General features: G+C 44.8%; 1 protein-coding gene across 1 annotated transcript in view; it reads right to left on the reverse strand.

Moving 5' to 3' along the window:
* The window catches only part of LOC135517354 (potassium voltage-gated channel subfamily H member 2-like), a 286,040-nt gene that overhangs the window by 100,511 nt on the left and 170,922 nt on the right, over window positions 1–14,607 (reverse strand). The gene's annotated exons all lie outside the window — the stretch shown is intronic.

A 14,607-nucleotide genomic window follows, 5' to 3' on the forward strand; every position in this document is an offset into this window, starting at 1 on the left:
CGCCTCCAATGACGTCTGTGCCAGAACGAGAGCCAGATAAGAGGTCCCTGGGAGACGGATGGTCTGCTATATCCAGGGATGGAGGGTTGGAGGGATAATGCCAGGGCCGGAGGGGGGTGAAGGATAGAGCAGGACGACCTTGTGTTCCTCATGCACTGCCCAAAGCTCCCAAAAGTTCATGGTTGCTTGTGTGTGGGGGTAAATTGAGTGCCTGGACTTGCTAATGTAACACCAGTCTGTGTGTGTGTTCTAGAGGGGTCAGTGACGTTAATGAGCCCATTGAGTGTAGCAAAGTATTGCCGGTTTGACGCAAATAACGAGCTCCACCTCTAGCCACCTCCCACCTTTCATCACTGTGGCAAATGGCATTGTGATGACTCACCGGTCTTATTAGCGATTGACGCTCCCCGGACGACGCAACGAGGTAATCTAGTTACCGAGAGGCAGAATTTATCACACAGAACCGGGCCAAACCCTTACAGGCAAGATTCATCACGTGCCAGAACCGGGCCAAACCCTTACTAGCAAATCCTTCATTAATGAACAGCTTCCTTATTCATCATCAAACTGCTTAAATTAGATTAGGAGGAAGATTCTCCAGGGATGAAAACAGACAGTGTGTGTGTGTGTGTCTGTGTGTGTACAATTTTGAAGGGGGCAGACTGGGTGATGTACATGCCCTCTGGGTGCTCTGAGGGAAGTGACATGTACATTTAGGAAAGTAATATGCCTCTGGAGGTTAAAGTTGAAATGGAACTATAATCATATTCAAGTGGCGGTAATTGCGTTTCACATAACAATCACTTAATGAGTCCATTATGTAATTTTAAGAAAATATGTAAATTACTCCAATAACATATGCTGCTGCAGAATAAACAAACCAGACATGCTGATGCACTTTATTTCTCATTACCATCATATCTACATTTCTGAATCATCATTGTGAAACTGCAGTTTTTTCAGAATATCTACAGTACACTACAGTAACACCTCGAGTGACAGGGGAAATTGCTTCCTAAACACTATGGCCATTTCCTTGAACAAATCTCAACAGGGGGTAGAGACATCATCGGTGGGCTTGCTCCCCAGGCGAGTCACATCGGATGGTGGTTCGCACCTCTCTGTTGGTGGAAATGACCTTTCTCAACCCCTCACAAAGACAGGGGAGAAAGACGCACGCTGAGAGAGCGAAAAGGTTTTGAAGGTTGAGGCACTTGCTCTTTAAATGGCAAAACGGTGGTGGTTTTTGAATGACCATTTAAACCGTTAAATTCTGTAACCTCTCGTAAAACCTTAAGTCAAACCTGTCCCAGGGTGGTTTACAGTGGTGTCTTTATTTGCACAAAATGGGACACAGGTTTCTAAAGCACTTAGACCAAACTGCCAAAAATGATCTATATGCTATTATTTCTTCATATTCTGAATACATTTAGTGTTTTACAGAATCAAGCCCAAAGTCAATAGTGAGACTAGCCCAGTGTCCTTCACCTGGGTTGGCTCATTCTCAGAGAAGGGTTGGTGTGTCTCAGGAGATATAATTATGGCTAATGGCTAACGCAAACATTCAACCGCGGCTAATCTCTAATGTATCTTTCTATTGACTAACAACAGCGGCGGTGATAGCATGCTCACTGGGCTGCACAGAGTGATAAATGAAGAGCCTGCATATCGATATAAAAAAACAAATGAAGCATCCCAATGGGTACAGACGTCAGTTCAAAGTCTATTTTTGATTGACCTTTGGTTGTGTTGTCAACTGGGAATTCAACGTAAAATCAACCAAAAATGTCCACATCTCATTGGATTTAGAAGAAAAAAGATGAAATTCCCTACGTTGATTACTTCTTGCAAATCCAATCAATTTTAAACATTGCTTCAACGTCATCCCCTTGTATTTTTTGATGTTGAAATAACGTGGAAACAATGTTGATTCAACCAGTTTTTGCCCAGTGGGAGTGATTATTAGTCTACAGTATCTTTACGAGGTGGTGCGAAGCAGTGGCCTTCTGGGGAGATTCCCCTGATTGGCTAACTTGCTAGCAGCCAGTCCACAAAGCACAGTCAAATACAGGACTTTCATGGCATCAACAGGAAGTTGCATAAAGGCATTGGTGTCAATGTATAATGTTCGCACATTGTATTATACCATGAGGCCTGTTTGGTCTGTAACCTCTCTAACTGTTAGAGCTTATCAGGGTCGGTCAAGAAATTGCACTCGAATCAAGGTGTACATTTTTGGGAGAACCACAGCATCACCCCAATTGATTCTTCCACAAAGTACTTCCTGTGCATCCAGTGACACGGAAGTTCAACCAGAGATCTGTATATAATGATGAGATGCTCCTGTCTCCGCCATAACAATGGGAGTCGTTGTCCCAAAGGCCCAAAAAAACCTAAGTAAGCCCTTAGAAACGCATTGGGCTTATTTTGGTCATGTTTTGGAGAGAGCGAAACCTCTCACTCAGCCTCTTCCTCTCTGCGTCAACTCAAGTTAATACAGACAAACATTAGTCACTCACACTTTCTCAAGCCATTTTGAGAAGTGATTAACCCCCCTCGGCGCTAAAGATCGGAGTTGATGGGACGGAATTAACTGGATGACCAAGCGACCGCACTGAAAATCCCGAAAAGGCAGATGACTCCACAGCGACTTTAACACTGAGCCGGCCAGAGAAAGCAAACAGTGTCCCGCCTCACAACACACACAGTCTCACCGCTTCATAAATAATTCAGTGTTTTTCCCGGGTCGGCACAGCTAATAAGGGTCCACTTGGATAATATGAGGTGAGAACAACCATTAGAAACACACACACTTCCAAAGAAGTCATGTCACCCCCCGGGCTACACAAATAGCCATGGTTGAGTTTAGATGGAATGCATGGCGCTGAACTGTGGCGGATGGGCGCTGCTGGGCGCTGCTGGGTGATGAGCCCAAATTGAGGTGACAGATAGCTGTAGACGGGTCGGTTCGAGAGGAGAGATTACCAAACTGGGTCTTTGACAACACCATGAGAGGGAGGAACCCGTCATAACGCCCATCCTTAACTCTGAGTTTAAAACGCGCTGTTTCATGACACTGGGGCTCTAATGGGATTTCCTGGCATATGCCTAATATTAGTCCATGTATTATATTCTGGGGTCATTAAAAGTTTCACCCTAAAAATGGTTAAAACCACAGTATTTCCAAATGGAAAGTCTATGAAAGGGAGCTGGGTCCCACTTATAGTTGAGCAGAACAGAATATGTCTCTTTAGAATTCAGCACACATTTTGTTTGACACCGTGTGCTCTCTCAGGTGTTGTGAGCAATCGTGTGTTAAGGAAGCTTGTGGGGGAACATCCATTTTCAGCAAGGAAGCAAGAAACAGGAAAACAAATTGAACCATGCATTGGTTCCTCCTAGTACATTGAAGTGAACATATATTATTAATATTCATCAAGGTGTTGATTGCTATTCAGGGAACATAGAGTCAAATGATTTATGACTTAGCAACAACTGTAATCGCATAATCCTATTGGGCACAACGTCAATTCCCTGTGATTACGCTTGAGAAATGGCCTGTTGATGAACTCTCCCTCTGTCTCTTATTGGAAGGATGGAACATTTGTTCTTGGAATTAAATCACGTTAAACTTCCTAAAGTTGAGCCAATCGGTTACAGTTTTCGGGAACCTTTCCCGCCTCATATCTGGTGAAACACAGGTCTGGTGCTGTATCTCCCAGTCACTAAAAGGTGTTCTCCACTGAACCGTCTGTGTGGTGCAGTCCAGCACCGGCATCCCCCAGCTTCTCTATGCCCTGGTACATCAGTGGAGGTCAGTTTGTAAGCTCTCTCCACTAACCTTCCTGAGGCCCTAGGCTTTTCTACAGGGGTGACTTCACACCATGCTAGGTGACAGTGAGAACATACAGACAGCAGGACAGAGGGGGACGTCGCGGTGTGCGGTGGGCCGGGGGGCGAGGAGCAGGGATTTCTTAACACCGTGCGTATGTGTGTGTCACCATCTCTCCTGTCATCTCCAGCACATTGGTCACAGTCTACCTGGCAGCTACCGCCACTGTGGCCCTTGACACAATGCAACAGAGACAATACATTTTGAAGAGACGAAGAAGGCAGACTTCTAGGACCACCAATACAGTGCACTGTACACACACTACAACTAGAGAGAAAGAACCAGCGTGCACATACACCTTCACTGGAACAAATCACAACCTTCACTGATGTCTCTGTCCGGCTAGAAGGTGCTCTCTGCAAGGAAGTAGGACAATCAGAACACACACAGGAAGTGAGCTGGACTCAACAGAGAGTCCATGCACTGAGTGAATGCTATAAGGTAACCAGCAACGGCAAACAAAGAAGAGAGTCTTGTGTGTGCATTTTACTTTTTTTTGGGGGGGGGCTTAAGAAGACCTTCTAAAACAAAAACAATATCCACTTCATAAAACACTATACTGTCTACTCTGCAAAAGTATTATAAAAATGGTTTGCTTGCAACCCAGCTCCATCTGTTTGTGCGATGTGCTACAGTGGACTCTTAGAAATGAAGGTGCTATCTATAACCTAAAAGGGTTCTTCGGCTGTCCTCATAAGAGGACCCTGTTAAAAAAAAAACTTTGGGGTTCCAGGTAGAACCCTTTTGAGTTACAGTACCCTTTCCACAGAAAGGTTCTATGTGGAACTTAAAAGGGTTCTCCAATGGGGGGCAGCCGAAAAAGCCTTTTCGAAACCTTATTTCTAAGAGTATAGGACAGGAGAACCCATCACTAGGTACACTACAGTACACACTGCTCCAGTCTCTTCTAGTTTGGTGTGAGTCTTGAGGCACAGTGGGGCTCTGTTGATATTTACAGTTTTATTTCCAGCAGGCCCAGAGTCGTCTATGGGGTTAGGGATAATGACTGTGTTTTAAATGGCAGCCTTGGCAGTCTATTCCCCCAGGTAGCCCCTCAGATGCCCTCACAGCAGACAGAGGCTCTTCTCCGGGGCCCTCGTGTGGTTTCCAGGGGCCCCAGGAGGGATTCTGTGTCTGTGGGTCTTTGTGAGGAAGGGAGCTGCCTGGGTGTACAGTACTGTAGGGGAACGATGGACGTGCTATTCACAAAACAAACTTAACCTTTGGAATGATTGAGACAGAGGGTTTGGTATGAATGGGAATTGAATACAAAAAGAGTGTGTGTGTGTGTGTGTGTGCGCAGCCTGATAAAAGTGGAGTGTACAGTATATTCACCTACAGACTGAGTGTATATTGGAGACAAGGCCAGGTAAAGGCAGTCAGGGACCAGGCCAGGTCATGTCAGTCAGGGGACAAGACCAAGTAAAGGCAGTCAGGGGACCAGGCCAGGTCAAGGCAGTCAGGGGACAAGACCAAGTAAAGGCAGTCAGGGGACCAGGCCAGGTCAAGGCAGTCAGGGGACAAGGCCAGGTAAAGGCAGTCAGGGGACAAGGCCAGGTCAAGGCAGTCAGGGGACAAGGCCAGGTAAAGGCAGCCAGGTAAAGTCAGTCAGGGGGCATGGTTAGGTCAAGTCAGTCAGGGGACAAGGCCAGGTAAAGTCAGTCAGGGGACAAGGCCAGGTAAAGGCAGTCAGGGGACAAGGCCAGGTAAAGTCAATCAGGGGACAAGGCCAGGTAAAGTCAGTCAGGGGACAAGGCCAGGTAAAGTCAGTCAGGGGACAAGGCCAGGTAAAGTCAGACAGGGGACAAGGCCAGGTAAAGTCAGTCAGGGGACAAGGCCAGGTAAAGTCAGTCAGGGGACAAGGCCAGGTAAAGGCAGTCATGGGACAAGGCCAGGTAAAAGCAGTCAGGGGACCAGGCCAGGTAAAGGCAGTCAGGGGACAAGTCCAGGTAAAGGCAGTCAGGGGACCAGGCCAGGTAAAGTCAGTCAGGGGGCAAGGCCAGGTAAAGTCAGTCAGGGGACAAGGCCAGGTAAAGGCAGTCAGGGGACAAGTCCAGGTAAAGGCAGTCAGGGGACCAGGCCAGGTAAAGTCAGTCAGGGGGCAAGGCCAGGTAAAGGCAGTCAGGGGACAAGGCTAGGTAGAGTCAGTCAGGGAACAAGGCCAGGTAAAGGCGGTCAGTGTAGTGATCTACAGTGATACCTGGTTCTCTCTGTCAGAGATGGAGTACTACACTGTGGCCCAGCTCCCTCCACTACCTCCCAAGATAAGTCTGTCCGCTCCCCACGCCCCCCTCTCACCTTTGATGGATTGGCCTCTCGCTGTGTCGCTGGCTGCTTCAGTGCCAAACTTGGAACTAACCATTTCCCAGTTGGGGGTTGTCAGGAATCATTGCGGATGGCAAGACAATTGGATGCACTACCAGTTGAACCGTGGGCAGCTTGCATTGCTAGACAGTTGCAGCAGACATTAACACCTACCATTTTTTCCTTCTCTACCTAGAGACAGTCCACGGGTTTAACTACTCTTTAAGCTACAGTCTGGGTCAAACAAGTTTACCGTCCTGTCATATTGAACTACATCATCTTGGACTAACACTCCCCCCATCCCTCCCATCCACACCTGATCATAAATAAAGAGGGTCAATTACCTGCCAATCAATGATGCTTATTCTCAGAGCCAGATTTCTCCCAGATTCAATTACCTTTCCGTGATGAGATAGGGCGGCGAGGCGCATGGCCCAGCAGGGATCTATGGTGATTAATGGGTCACCAGCAGGGAGAGGGAGGGATGGAGGGAGGTCTAGGGATGAGAGGGAGAGGTGGAGGGATAAAGAGGGAGGGAGGGAGGGAGGGAGGGAGGGAGGGAGGGAGGGGGAGGGAGGGAGGGAGGGAGGGAGGGAGGGAGGGAGGGAGGGAGGGAGGGAGGGAGGGAGGGAGGGAGGGAGGGAGATGGATGGGATAGAGAAAGAGGGAGGGAGGGAGTGAGGGAGGGAGGGAGATAGAGAGAGGGGGGGTGAGGGAGGAGAGGGAGAGAGATAGAGAGAGGGGGGTGAGGGAGGAGAGAGGCAAACATAGAGGGGAAGGACATGGGAGAAGTGTGAGTTGAGGACCTTACTTTTCTTTCTCTTTTTCTACCACACCTCTCTCTCCTGCATACCCTTGTTCTCCTTTTACTACACAATCTTTCTCTCGCTCCTTCCGTTCCGTTCACTTCATTTCATTCCATATCCCTCTCTCACCCTTTGTCTCCCTCAACCTATCACCCTGTCGCCCCTCTCCCTGTGCAGGGTTGCGCTGCTGTTTTCCAGGAGAGCACGTCATAGTGCCCGCCTCCCTGAGTAGCCATGGAAGTAAGCACTGGCCCTCCTATCGCCCCTCCCCTTCGCTCTCCTCCCTCTTCATGCACGGGGTCACAGCCAGCGGCGAGGGAAAGTAATCAGCCAGGCGAGAAGCTCCCTTGCCTAGGCGTAAATCAGCCAGACAGCCTCTTAGCCAACGCCGCCGGAACAAACTAATGAGCAAGGCAGGGCTGGGACGGGCACAGAGCCTGCTGCGGACCCAACTCCGCAGATAGAGAGGGGCGGAAGCAGATTGGTGGCAAAGGCCATGGCTTTCGGTTGACAGGTAGGAACAAAGGGACTAGACCCAGGTCTTAAGTCCGTACAGATCATATCACTGCAACAAGGATAAAGCGTAATATCAACAATACACATAAAGTGCCTTTTAATATCAAGTGTGGCGGTAACTGAGGAGGCTTGGACACAAAGGTTTAAGAGATACCTGAGAGCAAAAGCTGATATCGTCTTATCACAGTGTAGGTGAAATACCCATAACAACCTTCAAATGCCTGGTAATATGAACACTTAAAAGTGCCTTGTAATATGAACACTTAAAAGTGCCTTGTAATATAAACTGCGGTCTTAAACGGACATTCTAGACAGAAAAGGCCAAAGGTTATGAGGCAGGTGAGATAAAGAAATGTACTTAGACTATTGGTCTTCGGGGTTGAGCTCATTCTACAGCCTTGTACAGTCTAAATTCCGGCACTAAGCAAAAAGTTATTTGAAAGCATTAAGTTCCTACACGTGTATTATTACATAAAGAAATGTCTACATTGATATATTGGCACTACCTTACCATTCAACCAGACCTGGCAACCCAAACTAAGACCTGGCAACCAGAACGAAGCCCTGTTCTATTGTTAGATCGCGGTCTTCTTCAGTGTTCCAATCAGCGTTCATCTCTTCTGCCTGACTGAGCTTTAAAGACAACAGCATCTGTGGTCTCAGCCAGAACACCCTGAGAGTAATATTCACACAGTCAACTCGAATTAACAGGCTGACAATGTTTTGCTCACTCTCAACAGAGTACTGTAAAACGGTGAGCTCAGTGAAGAATTGAATAACGTTAGGAGAACCAGTTAAAACTAGTTCCAATTAATGAGGCAACTTCAAAGGACCTTGAGGGTCAGAGTACGTTTTGAACCCTAAAGCCCCTATCTGGACGCACAGCTGTCCAGCACACCGGCTAATATCAATTAATAGCGGGTTTGGAGGGAGATAGAGATTGCAGCGATATAGATCAGATGCATGAGAGAGATTGATTCTATGGCTTTCCTGTGTGTGTGTGTGTGTGTGTGTGTGTGTGTGTGTGTGTGTGTGTGTGTGTGTGTGTGTGTGTGTGTGTGTGTGTGTGTGTGTGTGTGTGTGTGTGTGTGTATCAAATCAAATATTATTGGTCACATACATATGTTTAGCAGATGTTATTGCGGGTATAGCCAAAAGCTTGTGCTTCTAGTTCCGACATTGCAGCGATATCTAACAAGTAATATCTAACAATTTCACAACATATACCCATTACACACAAATCTAAGTAAAGGAATGGAATTAAGAATATATTAGTATATGGACAAGCAATGTTAGAGCGGCATAGACTGAGAAACAGTAGAATAGTACAGAATACATTATATATATATATCATATATGTATGAGATGACTAATGAAAGTTATGTAAACATCATTAAAGTGGCATTATTAAAGTGACTAGTGTTCCAATGAATTCAAGTTTGTATGTAGGCAGCAGCCTCTCTGTGTTAGTGATGGCTATTTAACAGTCTGATGGCCTTGAGATAGAAGCTGTGTGTGTGTGTGTGTGTGTGTGTGTGTGTGTGTGTGTGTGTGTGTGTGTGTGTGTGTGTGTGTGTGTGTGTGTGTGTGTGTGTGTGTGTGTGTGTGTGTGTGTGTGTGTGTGTGTGTGTGTGTGCGTGCGTGCGTGAAGTGGAGACCTTGGAAAAGCAGCGGTTTTCAACTGAGTGAAACTGCATATCATGAAAAACACACAAGGAGTCGATTTTGAAAATTGATTACATAGCTCATAACTAATAGGAGAGTGCATCCCAATTTGTGAATCCGTGCATTTCATAAATACAACCTTGGCATTATAGTAAAAGTCAGCTGCTGGCATGTCCTAGGCGAAAACATGTTAGGTGCTAAATATATCCACTTTTGAATCCTTTACGTCATACACTATTTAAAGAGCTCGTGCATACTCATCCAAAGTACGCAAATAAATGCAAGACATTCATTTGAGCCGAGCAATTTCTACATCCTAGACACTAACGCTACAATACATTTTGTAGCCATCTGCTCTGCACACATCAAATATAACAGGAAATGTGGGGACACAACCATGGCATAGATTTTGATTCAGTGAAAAAGTAGAGAAGCAGAAATTGGAGTTGAACAATGATGAATGCTGCCTAATGACTAAAACAAATAAAAACAACGAAAAAGCCGCTACACACATGCACCTGTCAAACTACATTATTCTCCATATGACATTTGCAGAGCCACCAAAAGTATTTGCTGCGTGTTCAAATGACTAGATTACAATATATTTAAAAATATATATCTCAAGGCCATATATCTATATATATATATATATACACAATATGAATCTATTAAAGTTGATGTTTACATTCAATTCTGCTACAATAATTGCCAACTGCAACATAGGTGATAAAGTAGTTATTCTGCCTTCTGTTAGGAGACATAAAACACTCTCTGGCCTCATAATAAACTCTTCTTTTTTTATCACGTCTTGGAAAAAGATCACAACTGGTTGTAAAATCCAATGTTTGGTCTTGACTTTGATAATGACATTGTAGATTAAGCAGTGTTGTACTGGCAATGACCTGTGTACGTATACTAAATCATTTTAAAAAGGTTTTCTTATCATCTACATTATCATTATTATGATATTATTATTAGGGTATTATTATCAATATCACTGCATTGTTGGGAAAGAGCTCTCAAGGTAAGAATTCTACTGTACTGTTTTACACCTGTTGTATCCTGTGCACATGGCGAATGAATGTTAAACGTGAAATCTGAAACATATCCAACGAGGCATCATTACTACGTTATCATAGTGTTGTACATAGTGTTGTCATACGCATATTCAGGAAGCTACAAGCCAGGATGCAGTATACTATGATGTATGGAAATAGAAACAACTATTTTCAGCCATACTTTCTACACTTCATTAGTTCACATTTCACTTTGTAATACAGTTCATTTGATGGAATTCATTTTTACTTTATTTAATAAAAGTACATAAATAAATGATATACGTATACATATATACACTTTTTTATTTATGTATTTATACAGTACCAGTCAAAAGATTGGACACGCCTACTCATTCAAGGGTTTTTCTTAATTTTTTACTATTTTCTACATTGTAGAATAATAGTGAAGACATCAAAACAAAAGAAATAATGAACGACATTATGAATCAAGTAGTAACCAACAAAGTGTTAATCAAATCAAAATAAATGTTATATTTGAGATTCTTCAAAGTAGTCATCCGTTTTCCTTGATGACAGCTTTGCACACTCTTGGCATTCTCTCAACCAGCTTCATATGAGGAATGCTTTTCCAACAGTCTTGAATGAGTTCCCACATATGCTGAGCACTTGTTGGCTGCTTTTCCTTCACTATGCAGTCCAACTTACCCCAAACCATCTCAATTGGGTTGAGGTCAGGTCTTCTGATGCAGCACTCCATCACTCTCATTCTTGGTCAAATAGCCCTTACACAGCCTAGAGGTGTGTTATGGATCATTGTCCTGTTGAAAAACAAATGATAATCCCACTAAGCGCAAACCAGATGGGATGGCGTATCACTGCAGAATGTTGTGGTAGCCAAGCTGGTTAAGTGTGCCTTGAATTCTAAATAAATCACTGACAGTGTCACCAGCAAAGAACCCCCACACCATCACACCTCCTCCTCCATGCTTCACGGTGGGAACCACACAGAGATCAGCAGTTTACCTACTCTGCGTCTCACAAAGACGCGGCGGTTGGAACCAAAAATCTCACATTTGGACTCATCAGACCAGAGGACAGATTTTCACCTGTCTAATGTCCATTGCTCATGTTTCTTGGCCCAAGCAAGTCTCTTCTTCTTATTGGTGTGTTTACAGTGGTTTCTTTGCAGCAATTCGACCATGAAGGACTAATTCACGCCGTCTCCTCTGAACAGTTGATGTTGAGATGTGTCTGATACTTGAACTCCGTGAAACATTTCTTTGGGCTGCAATCTGAGGTGCAGTTAACTCTAATGAACGTATCCTCTGCAGCAGAGGTAACTCTGCCTCTTCCTTTGCTGTGGCGGTCCTCATGAGAGACAGTTTCATCATTACACTTGATGGTTTTTGAGACTGCACTTGAAGAAAGTTTCAAAGTCCTTGAAATTTTCTGGATTGACTGAGCTTCATGTCTTAAAGTGATGATTCTCTTTGCTTATTTGAGCTGTTCTTGCCATAATATTGGCTATCTTCTGTATACCACCCCTACCATGTCACAACTGATTGGCTCAAATGCATTAAGAAGGAAAGAAATCCCACAAATTAACTTTTAACAAGGCACACCAGTTAATTGAAATACATTCCAGGTGACAACCTCATGAAGCTGGTTGAGAGAATGCCAAGAGTCTGCAAAGCTGTCATCAGGGCAAAGGGTGGCTACTTTGAAGAATCTCAAATATAAAATATATTTTGATTTGCTTAACATTTTTTGGTTACTACATGATTCCATGTGTGTTATTTCATAGTTTTGATGTCTTCACTATTATTCTACCATGTAGAAAATTGTACAAATAAATAAAAACCCTTTAATGAGTAGGTGTGTCCAAACCCTTATCTGGTACTGTACATACACAGTATATCTATTTTAATTAATCTATTTTATATCTACTCGCCTCCTCTGGAGAGCCTAACTTTTAAGTTGGTTCCTAAAGTTAAAGGCACAATACATTATGGTCCCCCAGTCTGCATCCACTGTGCTATACTTCTAATTGAAGACATTAGTTCCCTAGCCCTGTGCTGTCTCCCCGAGTCAACAGCTCCTGTATCTTTAATACAGAAACAAGAGCTGTTGGAAATCTGTATCCTGCTAGAAAGTCAAAGGGACACCCACAAGATGTTCCAAGATGTTGGATCAAGAGTCTCTCTTCCGTGCATCTCTGTACATCAGACATTAATATACATGGAAACAGAGATGCTTTTCCCAACTGCCAACTCTAACAAGGTGAGTGGTACTAAACATGAAAGGATTTCACAATAATGCTTAATCTCATGATTGCATATGACTAGTTGTGTAGTTTGTAAGTGGTTCTACAGTCTGAGGTTCATGCTCCTGCCATGTTGACGTTTGCTGAAGATGTGTGACTCCCCATTCCTCCTTAGGAACCTCCATGTGGGTAAGGTGGTGAAGTGCTGCTTGGGACAGGAGGGTCTCTCTATGTGTTGGGTGGTGAAGAGCATGTGGATAGAGATGTGTGCAAGCAAGTGGGTGGGCGTGCACATGTGTACATGTGTGTGAGTGTGTATATGTGTGTGTACTGTATGTGTCTATCATGGTGGGTGTGTTCACAGTGTACTACGCATGTGTGTTTTGTGTGCATAAAAATGACTGTATCTGTGCGTGTGTGTGCGTGTGCGTGTGTGTGTGCGTGTGCGTGTGTGTGTGTGCAGTGAGCCATGTGTGCAGTGCAGCTATAGGAGTGTCACTGGGAGTGTGTGTGTGTTGGTGCATGAGCCTGGTCCCTGGGACACAGAGTGATCAGTCCAATGCCTCCCTGCTCACACACTCACTGAGAGATCATGATCACTGTTCCCGTCCTTCGTCCTCCCTCCTCCACAGAGATCTACATCCCTACATTTGTCCCTTCATCCCCCGTTCATTAGAGCCGGTTATGTCTCAAACACAGGTCAGCCGCACACTCAAGCCCTGCTTTCTACCATGTAGCTAATACACCACACACACATAAAATATTCCTAGAGCACATTTGCATATTCTCTCTGAATTAATGGCTTCATATGATCTGTATCTCTTTAGGTGGTGGAGGAGGGTGTGTGCGTGTGCGTGTGTGTGTGTGTGTGTGTGTGTGCGTGTCTGTGTGTGTGTGTGTGTGTGTGTGTGTGTGTGTGTGTGTGTGTGTGTGTGTGTGTGTGTGTGTGTGTGTGTGTGTGTGTGTGCGTGTGTGTGTGCGTGTCTGTGTGTGTGCGTGTCTGTGTGTGTGTGTGTGTGTGTGTGTGTGTGTGTGTGTGTGTGTGTGTGTGTGTGTGTGTGTGTGTGTGTGTGAGTGTGTGTGTGTGTTAACGAACGGGGATGAAGGGACGGATGAAGGGATGGAGATCTCTGTGGAGGAGGGAGGACGAAGGACGGGAACAGTGATCATGATTTCTCAGTGAGTGTATGAGCAGGGGGGGATTGGATTGAACAAACTGAGTCCCATTCAAGGCAATGATTCCTCCGTTCTATTCATTCTATTTCTATGCATTTAATCCTATCGGATCGGCGAAATCCAGATAGATAACGTTTGAAAAACTGGGCACAGAGGAGTGTTGGATGGTGCTGCCACCTGCAGGTCATAGGTGGTAAAGTAGTTATTCAGCCTTTGTTAATAAACTCTATGGCCTCATAACTAAATATTTTTTTAAATCACTTATTGGAAAAACATTACATGCTGTCCGGAAAAGCCAATGTTCTGTCTTGACCTTGATAATGACATTGTATACTAACCAGGGTGTGTGTACGGTAGATCTTTATGTGTGTCTGTGTCATTGTATTTATAGAGTGTCAGTGAACAGCTCTGTGAAATTGCTGTTATGCGAGTGTGCGTGCGCATGTGTGCATGTGTGCACATGTGTGCGTTTGTGTAACCACACGCCCACACCTGCGGTTTAGGTGTGGATATAACGGATGTGCCTGCATATTGTACCCATACCTGTGAGCGAGAGAGTGAGGGGAGAGAGAGAGAGAGAGCGCGAGAGAGAAGTATCATGAAGTATCTTGATCCATCCCATAGCAGCCCCCCCTCAACGCCCCAAAACAACAACAACTAACTAACACTCGCACTTAACTGATCCTACTAGCACAGACTTAGCTGATTTACTGATAGCTACAATGACTGAGACATGTGGTTGTCTCACTTAAATGAATGCACTAACTAGATTCTCTGGATAAGGTCACGAAGCCACTCTCTTCCCTTGCTCAGCTCTCCATCGTTCTGTCTATGCTTGTCCTTTACCCATCCCATTTCCCCTCTACTTCATACTACAACGCCCCTTCATGAGTCAATTCAATCTCTGTGCCACAAAGCAAATTAAAAAGGAGGTGTCAAACTATGGAACATGTCCCCACTTTCACA

Source organism: Oncorhynchus masou, chromosome 28 (assembly GCF_036934945.1).
Source record: "Oncorhynchus masou masou isolate Uvic2021 chromosome 28, UVic_Omas_1.1, whole genome shotgun sequence".
NCBI classification, from domain to species: domain Eukaryota; kingdom Metazoa; phylum Chordata; class Actinopteri; order Salmoniformes; family Salmonidae; genus Oncorhynchus; species Oncorhynchus masou.